The sequence below is a fragment of the Notamacropus eugenii genome, chromosome 1 (genome assembly GCF_028372415.1).
Source record: "Notamacropus eugenii isolate mMacEug1 chromosome 1, mMacEug1.pri_v2, whole genome shotgun sequence".
Classification (NCBI taxonomy): domain Eukaryota; kingdom Metazoa; phylum Chordata; class Mammalia; order Diprotodontia; family Macropodidae; genus Notamacropus; species Notamacropus eugenii.
This window is the reverse complement of record NC_092872.1, coordinates 267,178,958-267,189,184: the sequence shown is the minus strand read 5'-3', so window position 1 is coordinate 267,189,184 and position 10,227 is coordinate 267,178,958.

Here is a 10,227-nt window from a genome sequence, read left to right as displayed (position 1 = left end):
AGCTCTGACAATGCATGCATCAACTTCATTGTCAATGTGTACATCCCTGGAAAGTATACTACCAAGGTAAGTGAACTTATCCACAGCATTCTAAACTTTTCCATTTGTTGTAACTGATGGTTCTACATATGGATGGTGTGGTGGTGGCTGATGGAGCACCTGTGTTTTTTGTTGTTAATTATTAGACCAAAATTAGCACACAGGCAGCAGAGAATTGATCCATACTTTGTTGCATCTCAGCTTCAGAGGCTGCATTGAGTGCACAATCATCTCCAAACAGAAAATCATGCACCAACACTCCCTCCAGTTTGGTCTTGGCTTGTAACCTTTTCAAATTGAAGAACTTGCCATCAGTATGGTAATTGATCTTGATGCCATGTCCATCCTCATTTAAAGCATTTGTCAACATGGCTGAAAACATCATGCTAAAAAGCATGGGAGCAAGCACACAGTTCTGTTTCACTCCCTTGGTGACTGGGAAGGCACGAGAGCTTTGTCCATTATCCAGAACCCAGGCAGACATGCCATCATGAAATTTACGTACAATATTGAGGAAATTCTCCAGACAACCAAATTTTGACATAATTTTCCATATGTCCTGATGACTAACAGTGTTAAAGACCTTGGTCAGATCACAAACGTTGTGTACAGACCTCTGTTCTGCTCCTGGAATTTCTCCTGGAGTTGTCAGGCAGCAAACACCATATCGACTATTCCTCAGCCCTTTCTGAAACCACACTGACTCTCAGGTATATGCCTATCTCCCAGGTGAAGGATCAGTCTATTAAGGAGGACTCTAGCAAGAATTTTGCCATCAATGACTAAGACAGAGATCCCACTGTGATTGTCGCAGGACAATCTATTCCCTTTTCTTTTACAGTGATGGACAGTGGAGGCATCCTTAAACTCCTGGGGGATAGCATCCTCTTGCCATATAACTTGGAAAATTTTAGTTAACTTTTCATGGTCCCCCTACCTTGTAAATCTCAGCCTATCCTATTGTTCCAGGTCCTTTTCTGGTTGAAAACTGCTGAATAGAAAGAGGACAACAAAATAGGGGCTGAAGCAGTCCTAATTTCTCTGGTACATGGAACTCCCAGGTGGGGAAACTCCCTTGGCCAATGCAGGTCATCACTTTATAGGCTTGGATTTTGTGTCTCCAGAGACCTAGTATAGGGGTAGGTCTATAATTGAGTTGACTAGAATACATGAGTGGGTAAGTGACTAGTGCAGGGGCATGCATGCTACCAGTATGACGCTGAGGAAAGACATGAACATAGTGCTTCTTGGCTTTGAGTCCAGCTCGATGTTTACTGTGCCAAACTTCCTCTACAAATAGTGATGATAATCATCAATTACAAAATCCTTTTCTCTACCTGTACGGTAATCAACAGAACATCAAATGTTTTAAAATAGAGCTTAGCAACATTTTTGTCTGAATTCCTTCAAAAAAGATGAGAGTGAGATAGCAGGGATGATGATGATGATGGTGATCCCAGCAACATACATTTTAAATAGGGTTCTAAAGATTGCTAGTGCTTTAAAGAGTTTAGTTTAATCTTATTTGCTTAGTTCCAGAGACAGAAAGGAGGAGCAGTGGGTAAAAGTCATGGAAACAGATTTAAACTTAATGAAAAGACAAACTTTCTAACAATTAAAGCGTCTCAAAGGAAGACAGCTCTCCTTGAGATACAACGAATTCTCTCTCACTAGCAGTCTTCAAGAGAAGGCTGCATGAACATATGTCGAAGATATGATGGAGGGATTACTGTTCAGGTTCAGTTGGACCATATGACCTCTGAGGTCCCTTCCAGCTCTGAAATTCTGTGAAGATCAGAAATAAAGTTTCTACCCCTCAGCTGGGCTCCAGATGGATCAGCAACAGATGTCAGTGGAGGTTAGATTAAAAAAAAATGTATTTCTTTGAACTCTCAGAGTCTTGGGCCATTTTTATCCTGGTGAGATTTTACTTTGTAAAGAATCAAAGCTCACCCTTCAGAGTTCCAGAGGCAGTATAGTGCAGTGGAAAGAGCCCTGACTCTGGAATCAGAGTCATTTGGGTAGTCAATGAGCATCTATTAAGTACTAATAGGTGTCAGACACTGGTAGGCACTGGGGATACAAATAGAGACAAAGACTCTGCCCTCAATGAGATCACATTCTAATGAGGGAAAGAGACAACATGTAAATAATTAGGTAAATAGAAGGTAGACATAGAGTGGATAAGAGGTAATCTGAATGAGGAAGGCAATAGCACCTAGGGAAACCAAAGAAAGCTTTTGCAGAAGGGATGATATTTGGGTTGATTCACGAAGGAAAGAAGGGAAGCTAGGAGGTTGAGGTGAGCAAGGAGAGCTTTCTAGACACAGGAGACAGTCAATTCTAGAATATTAAGTTCAAGGAACAGTAAGTGGGTGAATAGCTGGACCTGCACCCAAATCTTGTCTCTGATGTTCATCACCTTAGTGATTCTGGGCAATTCCATTAGCTTTCCTGAGGCTCTTTAAAATTAGAGGCTTGGATAGCTGCCAGCTCTCAAACTATGAGCCTATGATCCAGTAATTAGGGGACCTCTGAAGTATCTTCTAACTATTAATTGATACTCCTTTGACCCCTTCTAATAATCACCCTGCTCTTCTTCACCCTGCAATGTCTAGCATGTTACCAACAACAATGAGAATGAAAGAAGTTTAAAACAAATGATTGAGAATAAGCATGAAAAAGATTGCAAGTTGCTCATAAAGGGAAAATGAGAGACAATAGACCCCCAGAATAGTATATTGATACCTATGAGATAGGAAAAGAGCCAGAGGAAGGTTTTCAGTGCCTTGGGAAGTTCTTGTGTGCCATAATGGGTGAAATCCACCAAGATCCCAGAGAATGGCAAGGCCCAGAGAGGTAGTGATCTAAGCCAGAGAAGAGTGCTGTCATCATCAGTGATGTCACAGACTTTTCACAGTATTTACTGCTTAAGCTAGAATCTTCTCTTTTGTGTAGCTGAGGGTCCTTACAACTTTTACTATTAAAAAGTTTCTTCTGCATTAAGGCTGTTATGTGTCTTGTCCTACTTTTCAGTCATTAAAGCTGTCTTTGGATGGTGAAACCTCATTAAACCTCAATTGAACTATTCAAAAAGCATGTAATTCAAAGAAACTGCTGTGGATGCAGTGAACTAGATTCCCCAATGGCTTTTTAGAAAAATATTGAATAATAGGAACCTGGTTAATTAAAAGACTGCTTTTCTTTTTTCCCTTTCTTTTTTTCCTTTTCTCTTCCTTCCTCCATCTTTCCTCCCCACTCTTCCTCCCTCCCTTCTTTCTTTCTTTTTTCTTCCTTTCTCTTTCCTCTCTCCTTTCCTTTTTCTTCCTTTTTCCCCCTTTCCTTCCTTCTTTTTGTTCTTCCTTCCTTTTGTTCTTTTTCTTTCCTTCCTTCGTTTTATTTTCTTCCTTCTTCTTCTTCCCCCCCCCCTTGCTTTCAGGTGGAGATAATATTTTTTCCTCTCATTTGTTTTGTTGTTGTTGTGGGTTTTTTTCTTTCATTAATTCTGGGCTCCTGATCCTGAGAGATTTCCAGGCATCTGTGTTGGCCAGAGAAAGCATGTGATCCTCATTAATTAGCACTCAAGTCACTTTGAGTTTTTGACACCCTTTCCATGTTGGTTAATAAAGCTTCACAGAAATTCAACCTTCATGAAGTCTCTGGATCTGTAAATGAATCTCAAATGGTTCTAAAGGAACCATTATTAAAATTGAAAACCAAAACACAAGGATAGACACATGTGTTTGAGAAAAAGGCTGCTATTTCTACTCGAAATATTTTATATCCCCAAGAAAAGAAGTGGAAATGGTAATGATTAATCCATTCTCTGGAAAAGATTGTTTCATTTTCCAAACTGTAATGTTTCTTAACACTGTTAGAAGTAGAAATGTCTGTTCTTTCAAGTTCATTTCCTTTTATTCTCTTTAATGGAGGACAAGCCAGTTTCCACTCACTTTAGAATTCTCCTGGATTACTGACTAATTCAAACAAAGGTTGTATTTGGAAGATGAAAATAATAGTAGCAATAGTGACTGACGTGTATATAGTACCTACTATGTGCCAGGTCCTGTGCTAAGTGCTTTACCAATATTATCTCATTTGATCCCCATGATAGCTCTGGGAAGAAGATGTTATTATTGTCCTCACTTTAGAATTGAGAAACCTGAAGCAAACAGAGGATAAGTGACTTGCCCTGGCTCACACAGCTACTAAGTGTCTGAGGCTGGATTTGAATTCAGGTCTGTCCTAACTCCAAGCCCAGCACTCTATCCCCTATGCCACCTAGCTGCCTCCAAGATAAGTGTACTTTGAATGGTTTCAGCCCACACACCAGATATTTTGGGAAGCTCTAAGATCGGGTAAACTCAGTTAAAGCATCTCACTAGCAGGCTAGGGCAAGGAACATCATTTAAAAGTAAAATACTGAATTGGTATTAAAACAATTAGTAAAGAAATAACCCGAAATGCCACTCCTGGAATTGGGGTCTCATCCCATAGCAAAGAGTTGGAGGAATGGGTAAATCCGCTCTTAGCAATCTTATTTTTTGAGATAGGAGTCACCAATGCAAAGCCCTCACTCCATATCCTGACCCAAAGTTAGGAAGGTGCACTCATGAAATCCAGGCCTTACTCTGGAAAATGACATTTTCTACCACATGGACCCAGATTCTTAGGTTCCCTTCCTATTCAGTCTCTGGAACTAGAATGCTGCAAATGTACCTGAACTGCAGTCACCCTCCCTTCAGCACACCATGCTGTTTGATGCCAATTCTGCCCTCTCGCCTTGGCAGCTCAAGACTGTGCCAGGACTCCCCCATCTCAACATCTCTCCATATAATTCTGCTCCAAGGTAATCCTCCTCCTTATGTTCTAATCCTTGACATCCAGGTACTAAATCTCTCTATGTCTCTTACAAACTGCTTTCTTTGGATTCAATTCTATAATCTTCATGCTTCTAAGAAAAGCTTATCAGCAGGAAGGTCATCGTCCCAGAGATTCCATCAGCTTTGGTCCTCACAACTCATCAGTACCCTCAGTAGCTTCTGTTCCTCTGATTGCAGGGCTGGAGAATGGAATCAAAACCCCCTCCCAAAACCTTCATTTAAAGAGGGCTCACAGCCCAGCCTTAAGTACCAGCTGCTCTCCTTGGACTCTACCACCACCACCATCATCATCACATCCTGAACCTTGTCCCCTGCTTCCTTTTTTGTGTTGTCTTCTCCTATTAGATTTCAACCCCTTGGGCACTTAGCTCAGGGCCTGGCACATAGTAGGTACTATATACATGTCAGTCACTAGTGTTACTATTATTATTATCTTCCAAATATAACTTTTGTTGAATTAGTCAGTAATCCAGGAGAATTATAAAGTGAGGGAAGGCACTGTCTTTCTTTTTCCTATTTGTATCACAAGCAGTTAGCACAATGCTTGGCACATAGTTAATACATATTTATTGAATTTAATTCAGTTGAATTACGAGACTTGTTTGAGCAGTTAGATGGCACAGTGCATACAGCGCCAAGCCTGAAGTTAGGTAGACTCAACTTTGTGAGTTCAAATCTGGCCTCAGACACTTACTAGTTGTGTGACCCTGGTAAGTCACTTACCTCAGTTTGCCTCAGTTTCCTCATCTGCAAAATGAGCTGGAGGAGGAAATGACAAACCATTCTAGTATGTCTGCCAAGAAAACTCCAAATGGGGTCATTGAGAGTCAGACACAACTGAAAAATGACTTAACAACAAAACAGAAAAAACAAAAATGGGACTTTTTATTGGGAAATTCATTCAGGCTCATCCTTAAAACTCAGAGTCCTTAAAATCCTTCTAAATCCTACTACAACTTCTACTGCAGTTAGGAAGAAAGTATAGATCTTACAAATCATATAGAGTATTCATGTTTAGCACAGGGCATCCATTGATTTGCATATAGTATAGTCTTAAATAATTATCCCAGATGTATAGACTATATACAGGTTCACAATATATAATATTCAAATTAGTCTTGCAAGCAGTGGACTAGATACACAAGACACATGCAGAAACATAGTACAATGCATATAATGTCATAGTACATAATATATCATATATTGGCATTGTATATAGCAGACTAAGAGATATCATGCAAATAAAAATTTCATAGCACCAGACCATAGTTGCATACAGTAAGCCAAAACTTCTTTTATTGTATGTTTGCATGTACTAGTCATGTAGCAGACTTAAAAAAAATTTTTAACAAGTATTTGGTTATGCTTTTCTGAACAATAACCTCAATTATCCATAGCGAATTGCCTTTTTGTTACACTGTTTGATGGTCTGCCACACAGGCTGAGTCCATGACTACTGATGATGGATTACTCTCTGCTGCTCCTTCTCTTGTATCCATGTCCATAGCTGTCGTCTGCTTCCTGATCTGCTGCTATCACCAGTGCTGCTTCTGCTTTTTTGAGGAAGTATCACCACTCTTTGAGATTGCGACTCCCCTCTCTCTAGACCACTATACCTTGGGACTAGTCAGCACATCCCCAGTCATTTAGCCTTCAAGCTGGCACAAGAACTTTGAAGTTTTTCTTCTCCTCAAAAGAATATCCCTAGTCCTTACTCCTGGATGAGTTTGAGCAACTGAATTCTATTTATCTCTTCCTTATTGTTCAGACAGTACAAGGTTCATTTGCCACCAGTGCTCTGCCATGTTTCAACTCCAAAACCATCATGCCCTCCCCTCCATGTCTTCCCCCATCTCCCACAATAATCTCATCACTAGAAAACTCATCATCATAGAGATTGCTTCAGTTTTGGGACTCACATCTCATGAGCTCCCTGTAGCTTCTGCCTTTCTAACTTGAGGGTGGAAGGTGGAGCAAAAGGAAGGAAAACAAAACAAAACACAAAACAAACCTCCCATAGCTCCCTTTACAGAGGGCTCGCCATCTCAGCCAAGCCTTCATTTGCCTCTGGCTTCTCTGCTTGGTTTCCATTCCACTATCATGATCATCTCCCCTTCCTTTTCAGTCACCTGTTATGTTCTATCTTCCTCCATTTAATTAGAAGCTTCTTGAGGACATGGACTACCTTGCTTTTTCTCCTTTGTATTTTGGTGCTTAATAAATGTTTGTCATATTATGCATCATCATTATCTCATCCTTCCCCTCTCTGTTAGCATTTGGCACTATAGATCACCCTCCCTTCCTGGCTAACTTCTCCTCTCTAGGTTTTCGCAACATTATTCTCTCTTGGTTTTTCTATGGTTCTGACCTGCCTTCTCAGCCTCCTTTGCTGCTTCTTCATCTACGTTGTGCCCACTAATATGGAGAACCCTCAGGGCTCTGTTTTGGATGACCTCTTTTCACTCTGCACTCTCACTTGATCTTATCAAGCTCTCAGGAGTTCCATCATCACCTCCATGCAGATGATCCCTGATCTAGAAATCCAGCCCCAGTCTCCCTCCTGAACTAGTGTCACATATCACCATCTTGAATCATATAGTCCGATCATATGGTGATCAAACTCACTATATCCCAAGTAGAGCTCATTACATCCCAATTACTGCCAAAGGCAGGAGCGCCTCCCTGACCCCCAGGCCCACTTTGATTTTATTTTTCATTTCTCATTTGTTCTTATCCTACCCATCCCATCTATTGCTACATCTTATAATTTCTCCCTTTACAACATCTTTCCTATGTTTTCCCCACACCTGGAATTCTTTCCCTCCTCATCTCTGCTTCTTACTTCCCTTAGATACCTTCAAAACCCAACTCATATAGAACTTTCTATAGCAGACTTCCTGTTTCCTGTCCCCACCCTTCCCCACCTCCTCCAAGATTGACTTCCATTTATTATATGTGTATACTCTACATAACTAAGTATTTGCATATTGTCTTCCCCATTAGGATGTGAATTCTTTCAGGGACCACTTTTTGTCTTTCCATGTAACTCCTGAGCTTAGCATGTTCCTCAGCACATAGTAGGGTCTTAAGGAATGTTTGTTGATGGATGAATTGAAACCTTTAGTTGAGTCTTTTTCAAAACTGGGGATAAAACATTTCATCTTTTTCCTATTTTTAAATTCTGTTTATTTTTTCACTTAAATATTTATCTCCTTCCTACTGCCAATAAAATCTTTTTAAAAAATAAAAAAGAAATCTCATAACATTCTTACATTGTTCATATCCAAAGCTGTATGTCTTCTTCTGCATCTTGGATTCATTGGTTCTCTGTCAGAAAGTTGGGAGAGTATTTCATTTGATATCATTTTCCAATGATCATGCCAACACCCATCATCCTTCCTCAGTGAATAACATCTGGTCATATAAATTGCTTCAGGACAATGATGAATAAGTCTAGATAATGCTAGAAACATTGCAGGGAGAAAGGGGCAAAGCATATGACCTCTGCCAACATTCCTGACACCACAGCAAAGATCCATGTCCCCATTATAGGAGAAGGGGTGAAGGATCACAGAAAAGATACCAACCGATATTCATCTAATCAATCCATCAATATGGTACTTCGACATTTGGAAAACATTTTGCATAGATTATCCCATTTGAGCCTCACAGAGGTGGGAAGGGACACCATAGAAGAAAAGAAAGAAACAAGCATTTAAATGCCTACTATGTGCCAAGTAATATATTAAGCACTATATAGGGATTATCTAATTTCATCCTTATAACAAACCCTGGAAGGTGGATGCTATTATGATCAGCGTTTTACAGTTGAGAAAATGGAGGCAAATCGTGTCACACAGCTAATAAATGACAGTGGTGGGATTTGAACCCAGGTCTTCTTGCCTCCAGGTCTAGCAGTCTATCCATTCGTTGGATTTGAAACTGGATGGTAATTAAGAGATCATTCTTCTAGAGCTTCCTTAAATTACAGGTGAGGAAATTGAGGCCCAGGATGGTGAAGGGAAGGTAAGATCATAAATTGCCATCCAGAAAGTCTCTCAGAGATGATCTAGTTAAACCACCATCTTTTACAGCTGAAGTAACTGAGGCCAAGAGGAGCTGGGAAACTTGCTCAAGATCACAGAGGCAGAAAACAGAAGATTTGGAATTATCCCATTTCTCTGACTCCAGAGTCAGGACTCTTTCTGCACTTCTATTCTTGCCGTAGTTTGCATAGGTAGTAAGGAGGATGATAGAGGCCCCCAAATCGGTGGATTCAAAATTCTGTGATTTTCCCATCACAATGGCTAAAAGGGGTCTAAAATATCTTCTTCAGAGAAGAAAATTCACTTCTTTCTTTTTCCTCCTTTTTTTTTTGTATCACTTCTACAGCTAGGCTCCAATTTGTATGAATAATGAATTCCCTCAAGCGGCTGCATGTGTTTGAATTTGCACTATTTGAAGTTAAAATGATATAAAAAACAGTAATTGGTTCCAACCCAATGGAAATATGCAGTATGAATTCAAATACTATGACTGCTTTAGGGGGATTTATTATTCGCAATAATAGGGATCAAGCTGCATTTCCCAATGTGTTGCTCTCCACGAACAGAATATGAAGAAAGAAATATGGCCAGGGAAGGGAGTTCAATTAGCTTGGTAAAATTAGCCCACCCAGTTGGCCGAGTTCAAAACGATGTGCAGTTTTCCACAGGCAGAGATGCAGCCATGGCATGGTGGGAAGACAGCCGGTTTTTTAGCCAGAAAGCCTTGGCTTCAAGACAATCTCTAATATATATCGGCTGTGTGACTCTGGGCAAATCACTTAGCCTCCTAATTCCCCAGGCAGTTCCCTAATGCTATCCACTGCAGGAAAGTTTGGGAAACTTGGTAAGGGGAGTTCTGTGTTTGAATGAAATTACAGGTACAGCTACTATCCTATTCTAGACCCATAGACTCTCCCAGCTCCAGAGGTGGGGGACTATGGGTATGGAATACTGTCAGACTTGGTGGATAAGTTGTTTGTTTTGGCAAACTGCCTCCTCTCCCCTTTTCTTATTCTTTGTTATAAGGGATAGCTCTTTGGAGAGATGTAGGAGGAGATATGTATTGGGAAATGAAGGGAACAGAAGAAGGAAAGATGCCCTAAATTTTTTTAAAATCAGCAAATTTCCAGAGCTTGAGACACCTAACTTTCTACATTCAAGTCAAAGTATAAAACTGGAGGTTGGAGGTAGGTAGTAAAGGGCAGTTCATGGGGTCAAGTACTATAATTATGTGCCTTGTGCAAATGAAGGAGGCAGCC